This window comes from Podarcis liolepis, assembly GCF_965112155.1.
Source record: "Podarcis liolepis genome assembly, chromosome: 5".
NCBI classification, from domain to species: domain Eukaryota; kingdom Metazoa; phylum Chordata; class Lepidosauria; order Squamata; family Lacertidae; genus Podarcis; species Podarcis liolepis.
The window spans coordinates 80,299,977-80,309,604 of NC_139556.1; the positions used below are offsets into that span (position 1 = coordinate 80,299,977).

Consider the following 9,628-nt stretch of genomic DNA (forward strand, 5'->3'; position numbering starts at 1 on the left):
AAGTAATGAGCAGGAAAACACTGCTGAATTTCCCACTGAAGGTTGTGGGATCTTCATACATCTTAAACTGCCTATAAAATGAGGAGCAACTTCAAAAGCTCAGCAACTTCAATCCTAAAAAAAGCTCAACACACTTCATCAAATCTGAAAAAAGTTTGGGCACCCCTGTTCTAAGGAATAGAATGCCTGCAGTTATGATCCCATTTGGATGGAAAACACCAAAGTTTTAAGCAGCAGAAAACTGTTTGGGCTTTCTACTGAATTCCTTGGAAAAATAAATTAACAAGTGCAATATAAACAAATGATAAGCAAAATAGAAATGGAAAAACAACAGCTTATTTTCCCATCACACACCAACAGCTTTAGCTGTTGCTTTATGTAAAGGTAAAGGTACCCATGACCGTTAGGTCCAGTCGCGGACGACTCTGGGGTTGCACACTCATCTCGCTCTATAGGCTGAGGTATCCAGCGATTGTCCACAGACAGCTTCTGGGTCATGTGGCCAGCATGACTAAGCTACTTCTGGCGAACCAGAGCAGCACACAGAAACACTGTTTACCTTCCCGCTGGACTGGTACCTATTTAACTACTTGTACTTGATGTGTTTTTGAACTGCTAGGTGGGCAGAAGCTGGGACCGAATAACGGGCGCACACCCCGTTGTAGAGATTTGAATTCATTGAATCATAGAGTTGGAAGAGACCACAAGGGCCATCGAGTCCAACCCCCTGCCAAGCAGGAAACCCCCTGCCAAGCATAGCTATGTTTCCGATCGGCAAGCCCTAGGCTCTGTGGTTTAGACCAGTGTTTCCCAAACGTTTTTGGGCAACGGCACACCTGCTTACCGGAAAAAAATCTCGCGGCACACCACCATTAAAGCCCCGCCCCGTGACGTCAGCGCGCAGCGTCACGCGGGGGGGGGGGGGACGCACAAAAGTGAACGTTTTTTCCCTTCCCCTTGCCGGGGTGGGAGGAGGCAGCAGAGCGAGGGCAGCTGAGGCGGCGGCGGCGATAGCGGGCGGAGGAGGAGCCGTCGCCGGGAGTTGCTGCTGCTGCTGTTGCTGCTGCTGCTTCCCGGACATGCCGGCCTCCTCCTCCTCCGCTGTCTCGCGCTCCTCCCTTTTGCGCGAGCTGCCCCGCCGCTCGGCACCACCACCGCGGAGCCGCCCCCGGCTCGACGCGGATCCTCGCCGCCGCCGCCGCCGCCTCTCGCCGCCCGACTCGCCCGCCTCCCTCCCACGGCACACCAGCCGGTGTCTCACGGCACAGTAGTGTGCCGCGGCACACCGGTTGGGAAACACTGGTTTAGACCACAGCGCCACCCATGTCCCTTTAGCTGTTGCTTTACATATGCACAAAAAGGCAACATAATCCAGATTCTTCTGGATGGGCCCTCCAATTTACATGCAGCTGGTTGTGTACATTTGTAAGATTATACAACTGCCCAATATGTCTTCCCTGAATCTGAAGGCCTGTTGCCCGTGTGATGCTATTTACTGGCAACTCTAGATTTCTCCAAGGCAAGCCGGTGACCCATCAGTGGTTACTGATGTTATTGACAGCCCTTGCTCAGTGCTTTCAGTTGCAATATCCACACAATGCCTCATAAGATCCTGTTGCAAATTGGCTCTTGACGTTTTGAGAACAAGCAGAGCCACCCACCCACCATCTGGTCACAGCCTTATTCTATATTCAGTGATTCACACATCATTGAATAGGCTTAACATTTGGAACGCGCACACAGGCTCAGAGAGAGAACTGGCCACGTAATGCTGTCGCAGAAGAATTATGCACCGACTGTGTTTATGGACGGGACTACAAACCACTTGCTTACCATCTTGCCCTTTGGGTGGTTAATTTGGGGAGGGTTTTTTTGTGGGGGAGCCTGTGTGGGTGGAGCTAGAGCCAGCAATGAATGGAACCAGGACCACCTGTCTTTGCCATTTTTTCTTTCTCTTTCCTCTTCTTCCCTACCTGGAAGGCTGAAAGGGTTGGAAAAGAGTGTTCTTTCCAGAAAGCTGTACTGAACACTTGACAGAAGCCTGTCCCCTCCAGCTTTCTTTCACATCTACACCCATTTTTGCTTCCCCTCCATGTTTTTTTTCTCATGACATCTCCCCCCCCCCGCATAAAGTTAGGCATGAAACCCTCGAGCTGTAGGTTGTCTGCCCCTCAGTGAGGTTTGTGAATGTGTACAGGTGGGGAGGAAACTATGTTTGTCCAGTGAATTACCAAGAAAAAAAATTAATGGCAACATGTAAGGTGGAGATGTGGACACGGGTGGTGCTGTGGGTTAAACCACAGAGCCTAGGATTTGCCGATCAGAAGGTCGGCTGTTCAAATCCCCATGATGGAGTGAGCTCCCGTTGCTCGGTCCCTGCCTCTGCCAACCTAGCAGTTTGAAAGCACGCGGGAACGTAAACGGCGTTTCCGTGTGCTGCTCTGGTTTGCCAGAAGCGGCTTAGTCATGCTGGCCACATGACCCGGAAGCTGTATGCCGGCTCCCTCGGCCAATAAAGCGAGATGAGCGCCGCAACCCCAGAGTCCGCCACGACAGGACCTAATGGTCAGGGGTCCCTTTACCTTATAATAATATAATAATAATAATTTATTATTTATACCCCGCCCATCTGGCTGGGTTTCCCCAGCCACTCTGGGCGGCTTCCAAAAGAATATTAAAATACTATGATACATCAAACAATAAAAGCTTCCCTAAACAGGGCTGCCTTCAGATGTCTTCTAAAAGTCTGGTAGTTGTTGTTCTCTTTGACATCTGGTGGGAGGGCGTTCCACAGGGAGGGCGCCACTACCGAGAAGGCCCTCTGCCTGGTTCCCTGTAACTTGGCTTCTCACAGTGAGGGAACCGCCACCTTTACCTTAAGGTGGAGATGTGGGGGCTGAGAAACTTAAAGCCACCCACAACATACATTTAAAGCACTACAATACAGTGGTGCCTCGCAAGACAAAATTAATTTGTTCCGCGAGTTTTTTCGTCTAGCGAATTTTTCGTCTTGTGAACCATGGTGTCGGAAAAGTTTTGGAAAAGCTTCAAAAATCACCAAAAACCTCAAAAAAGGCTACCACACCGCGTTCTATGAGTTGCTCCTCGAAGTCAAGTCGCAACTGTATTAACAGTGTTAAGAAAAAGGAACAAACTTGTAAGACGTTTTCGTCTTGCGAAGCAAGCCCATAGGGAAATTCGTCTTGCGAAGCAGCTCAAAAACCGCAAAACCCTTTCGTCTAGCGAGTTTTTCATCTTGCGAGGCATTCATCTTGCGGGGCACCACTGTACCATTTTAAACAGGCAGGGCTTTGCCCCGAGGATTATGGGAACTGTAGTTTGTTAAGGGTGCAGACAGTATCAAAGTTCTGTGTATGTATGATATGAATGTGGCCTAAATATAACCCCTCAGTGCTCTTCCCAAGCCGCACACTCTCCCAAGCCTCACCATTCCAGCTTTGCACCTTCCTTGGGTGTTTCTGCCTGGGAGGAATGTATCCCGGAACTATGATAACCCCTTCTTACTTGTCTGGATGGGGGATAGAGTGTGAGGCTTGAGTTTGAAGAAACAAGCCTACTGTACAAAAGTAACATTCACACTCAATCCTCTGCCTGCTTGTGCCTCTGTCCACCACTGATATATGATTTCCAAGGCCAGCTCTGTTGCACAGTACTTAGATGTCTCAGTCTCTTATCAGCCACAGGGAAAGAGCAGATGTCTCAGTCTCTTATCAGCCACAGGGAAAGAACAGCCCATGAAGACTTCCATTGGTCACAGCTCATGGCAAGAACACACCACAGTGAGAAAAGGCAACTGAGAGGCAACAAGATAGAAGTTTATAAGATTATGTGTGGCATGGAGGAAGTGGACAAGTCTTTTTCCTTCTCTCACAATGCAAGAACGCATGGACATCCAATGGAGCCGCATGTTGGGAGATTCAGGACAGATAAAACAAAGTAATTCTTCATTCTGTGCACAGTTAGACTGTGGAACTCACTCCCACAGGAGGCAGGGCAGGCCACCAACCTAGATGGCATTTAAAGAGGAGGAGGAGGAGGAGGAGGAGGAGGAGGAGGAGAAGAAGAAGAAGAGGAGGAGGAGGAGGAGGAGGAGGAGTTTGGATTTGATATCCTGCTTTATCACTACCTGAAGGAGTCTCAAAGCGGCTAACATTCTCTTTTCCCTTCCTCCCCCACAACAAACACTCTGTGAGGTGAGTGGGGCTGAGAGACTTCAAAGAAGTATGACTGGCCCAAGGTCACCCAGCAGCTGCATGTGGAGGAGCAGAGACGCGAACCCGGTTCCCCAGATTACGAGTCCACCGCTCTTAACCACTACACCACGCTGGCTCTCGTATGAAGTAGTCAACTTCATGCAACTGCTGTCATCTCTAACCATTAGTCATGTCAGCTGGGCCTGATGGGAGTTTGAATCTAGCAATATCTGGAGGGCCGCAGGTTCCCCAGGGGAGATAAATTTGATTCACTTCATATTTGAAAGAGAATTTATTAAATTTGCATTTTGCAAAACAATATGAGAATCAAAACCCAGCCATCCTTAGAAATTCACACGTCTGTGAATTTTGGGGTGTCATTCTCCAACCAGTGTTTACAAAAATGCATATATTAGGGGGAATGTGCATTAAAAATGAATACAAATTATTCATGTAGATAACATGCAAAATGCATTATAACAGGGGAACTGCTTGCAAAAATGTGTGCTTTAGTCAATACTGCATACAAAAATGTGCTTATTAGGAGGAATTTTATGATTTTTCTTGAGGGTTTTAAATATATATTTGAAAATTGCTGTAGAAGTCTAGAGAATTTAAGATTGGAAAAATGAAAAAGGGAGCGAACAGAAATCTACAGATTGTTCCATCCCTATCCCAGTGTTAGAATTCATTTAACAAAATGAAGTGAGGAAACCACATTTGACATTTTCATCTGATATTAGATTGAGTGCTTCCGTTTCTTTTCAGGGAAAAATGAATGAATTTTCCTCCTTTGAAAATAAATGCTGAGCTGTACAACTTAGCGTTTGCTTTAAACATATGTTTATCTAGCAGCATTAAACTTCCTGTTAACTTCAAGTGCTCAAAACTGCAACTTACCATGACGTGCAGACTTTATCTAGGCCATATAGATAAGCAGGTTTTAAAACCAACAAGAAATGGCTTCCTTTAACCTACTTGGAAGGTTCAAGAATACCAAGGAGAATGACATTTACAGTGCAGGGGGGAACTGTTCAGAAGTTACACCCACTTTACAATTTGTTTTATTTAGGCAAAGTTAAGTTGGTTGCAAGTTGTAGTCACCATCTGCCACATGTTAGACTTTGAGTAACACTGTGGGTTATCATAGCCACTCCTTAAAGGAGGGATGGGGAAACGTTCTCAATTCAAGGGCTGCATTCTCTGTTGGGCAACATTCCAGGGACGGCATGCCAGTGAGTAGTGGGGCCAGTGGTAAAAGCAGGCTGTGTGTGGAGCAATGGATACAATCCTTAATCTTTGTACAGTAGGCTACATTCCAAACAGACACCTCTCCATATTTGTGTCTCTCCATCCAGGCAAGAGGCTTTAGCACAGGTCAAAGGTACATTCTAGTCAGTCAAAAGCACTCAAGGAGAATGCAAAGCTGGACTGGTTGAGTGTATAGCCTTGGTCGAGAGGAAGTGGCTTGGAGCTGGGACCTTGGCAGAATCCCAGGAGCCAGGTATGTCTGTTGGTCTGCATTTGATTTGGCCCTGGTCTGAGGTTCCCCAGCACTGACTTAGAGGTAGGCTTCTAGCTTCCATAGAAGGAATCCTTCAGTAACACTAGGCATGGGGGAGAAATTCAGTTCTGTTAGTATCTGAAGGCAAATCTATAAAACTTGCACTTTCTGAAAGCCCCCTTTTGAAATTTGCACTTCTCCAAAATTTGTGCTATGGTTTTCTGACCAAGCAATGTTTACAAAAAGGCATATATTAGGAGGTGAATGTACATAGAAATTTCTATATTAGTGAAACTAACATATGAAACACATTATATTATGGGGAAATTGCTTACAAAATTGTGTACAAACGTGTTTATTGGAAGGCATTTGCACTAAAATGCTGGTGAATTTTTGTGAGGATTCTTTTAAAAATGGCAAATTGCTGAAGAAATGTGAAGAAGTTAATTTAAGATTGGGGAAAAAATGAGAAACTGAGAGAAACAAACTTGACAGTTCCTTCCTAAATAAAACCCAGGCCGAAGCTTCACAAAAGTTCCAATGACAGGTCCAGTGCAGGATCTCAGTGAGGAGCATCTGATGGGCTACATAGATGTGGACTTGATCACTGGAAACCCCATGTAAGAACAAGATACACATATTTTCTATTAATATATATTGATATATTGCATGCATGCATTGCCATGTTGCCTATGGCACAGCCTCCAATAACATGGGGTGATTTAATTAACTCCTGAAAAGAAAAAAAGAAAAAAGGAAAGTTTTTAGTTGGATCTCTCACTTGGATGATGTAATTTTCTTGCTGGTTTTGAAACAACACAGAGTTCTTCAGACAAAAAGGGAAAGGAAAGAACACACACACACAGTGCAAATCCACCATCACACAGACCATTGCCTAGAAGCATCACTAAAAAGTTAAAACTTTCCCCGGTATTTATTACAGTACCCATGAACTGAGGATGAGAAGAAGAAGAAGAGTTTGGATTTGATATCCTGCTTTATCACTACCCTAAGGAGTCTCAAAGCAGCTAACATTCTCCTTTCCCTTCCTCCCCCACAACAAACACTCTGTGAGGTGAGTGGGGCTGAGAGACTTCGAAGAAGTGTGACTAGCCCAAGGTCACCCAGCAGCTGCATGTGGAGGAGTGGGGATGCGAACCCGGTTCACCAGATTACGAGTCCACCACTCTTAACCACTACACCACACTGGCTCTCACACCACACTGAGCTTTTACGGAACTTAGTTCTCTTTAGTCTATTTATATAGACTGAGTCCACAAGGCCTTCAAGGGACATTGATGGGCACTTAGCACTCTAATATATCTCTCTCTCTAATCTGGGGACTGAATCAAAACTTCTCTGTTGCAGGGTAAAAGATGGCTATATTAAGATTTGAATTCTGCCTCTGCTACAAGTAGTTGCAAGAAAGACATATTGTAGAATCGTAGAGTTGGAAGGGACGCTGACGATCATCTAACCCAACTTCCTGCAATGCAGGGAATATTCAGCTGTCCTATACAGGGATCGAACCTGCAACCTTGGTGTTATCAGCACCACACTCTAGCCAACTGAGCTATCTGGGCTGATCCGTCAACGTTTCAAAGCTTGAAATAGGGAGGGTCACAGTGTGGCTGAAGTATGACTATTCTCAGATCAATTACCCTCTACTACTTTGCATGGTGGGCAGTAAGAATGCAACAAGAGCCAGCCAGAGTCCTGTGCATCATATGAGCACTGATCCAGAGTATTATTTGCTTACATGTAAGATTGGGTGTGTATTTTAGTTGTACATATTGTATTATGCATTTTATTTCATACAGACGCAGGTTTCATCGCATGTATATTGCAATTTCAGCTTGTTAAGAAATTGAACTGCATTCTTCTCGTATTAATTCTTACAAGTCTGGCTGATGAAGAATTGATCAAGATTGGCTGATGAAGCATGGAACGAAACAGATTGGTTATCCGGAAACTCTGTTCCGGTGATATTTGGTGACAGATTATGTATATATTGAACTTTTGAATTATTCTTCCGCGACTGGTGAAGAAGATTTAGAGACTTTGGTTGTAATTTCTGGTTATTTGCATTAGTCTATAAATAGTGTTTAGTACCATTGTTATTGGCCATTATGTTGTCTTATATTGTTCAGCAGAGTCCTATGCAAGCAGAACCTGAGCACAACAGCCCACCTGTGATTCCCAAAAATTGCTATCCAGAAATGTTACAGTGGAGGCAGAACATATCCATCATGCCTAGTAGCTATTGATAGCCTTATTCTCCATGAATTTGTCTAATTCTCTTTTAAAGCCATCCAAGCTTGGTGGCCCTCAGTGGCTCCTGTGGGAACAAGCGCCACAGTTTTAACTATGTGGTGTGTGAAGATGTACTTTCTTTTCTCCAGAATCTTCCAACATTGGATGCCCATGAATTCTTGTGTTAGGAGAGAGAGAGAGCACCTTTCCAGAGTAAGTTCCATGGAAATCAAACGTGATGCACTTTGGGGTAAATGCAATTAGGAGTAAGCTGTAAATTGTGTTCTGCCCTCTCCTGGTCATGTAAAAAGGTTTTTAAAAAAGGTGACTATGGGGTTGCACTCCTCATCTCACTTTCAGGCTGAGGGAGCTGGCCTATGTCCACAGACAGCTTTCTGGGTCATGTGGCCAGCAGGACTCAACCGCTTCTGGCACAATGGAACACCGTGACAAAAACCAGAGTGCATGGAAATGCCATTTATCTTCCCGTTGCAGCGGTACCTATTTATCTACTTGCACTGGTGTGCTTTCAAACTGCTACATTGGCAGGAGCTGGGACAGAGCAATGGGAGCTCACCCCATCGCAGGGATTTGAACCGCCGACCTTCTGATCGGCAAGACCAAGAGACTCAGTGTTTTAGACCACAGCACCACCAGTGCCCTCTTGGTCATGTGTGTTTGGCTCCATTTTGAGGAGAACCTGTGGCCTTCCAGATTCTGTTGGACTTCAATTCCCATCAGACCCAAGCAATATGGCCAGGAGTCAGGGAAGATGGGAGTTGTAGCCGCTGATTCCTCCATCCCTGGAATAAGCATCTCAAATGGTCCTGACAAACCAAACAGCAGCACTTCCTTTCTTGCTGTGAATGCAGCTTCCTGAAATTAGACCAGAAAAAAGTAAATTGATCACGACTGTTGTGAAAGAAACATGTGTCCCTAGGGTGGGGCCCTGAGGAAGTGGAAAGTCTTGCAAAAGCCTTTTTTCTTGCTGTTCTGGTAAGATGCGATATTTTTAGCTTGCAGTTAAGGAAATCTGCTCTTCTTGTCTACTAAATAACTCTGCCACTCTTCACCTGTGCTGAACCCTTCACTTGGGTTACTTGGCAAACTGTAAACAACAACAAGCCATAAACAAAGGGAATATAGAAGAAAGAAGAGGAGACAAAGAAACAGGGGAGTATGAAATGACAACAGCAAGAGTGTGTGTGTGAAAAACCAACAGGATTTTATATTTTCAAATGTTTATTTTTCTGCAAACGAATAGTACAAAACACAATGCAGTTCGTTTAGCAAAATGCCTAATCCCAGACCGTTGGAAATGTTTCCCTAACTTTTTCCAGCAGGCAGAAGTTACATTTGCTTGATTCCTGATTTTGTAGAGTATAAAAAGGAGAGACAAACTGTCTTTGAATAAAATAAAAAAATTCCTTCCAGTAGAACCTTAGAGACCAACCAAGTTTGTCATTGGTATGAGCTTTCGTGTGCATGCACGCTTCTTCAGATACACTGAAACAGAAGTCACCAGCCCCTTATATATAGCGAGAGGGTGGGGAGGGGTATTACTCAGAAGGGTGGTGGGAATGGGTGATTGGCTGATAGCTGTTGACGACTATTAATGACTGCAATTGGTCTTACAGGAAAAAGCAATGGGTGAGAT

At 45.0% G+C, this 9,628-nt stretch overlaps 1 long non-coding RNA gene across 2 annotated transcripts in view; it reads left to right on the forward strand.

Moving 5' to 3' along the window:
• Positions 1–7,902, forward strand: part of LOC310707539 — a 152,930-nt gene extending 145,028 nt beyond the window's left edge. The window contains exons 2-3 of one of the 2 annotated variants that reach the window (XR_014526557.1): positions 5,573–5,718; positions 7,539–7,902. This is a non-coding gene — a long non-coding RNA (uncharacterized lncRNA). The remainder of the gene's footprint in view (positions 1–5,572; positions 5,719–7,538) is intronic. The other variant, XR_014526558.1, reaches the window with a different exon arrangement.
• The last annotated feature ends 1,726 nt before the right edge of the window (positions 7,903–9,628 follow it).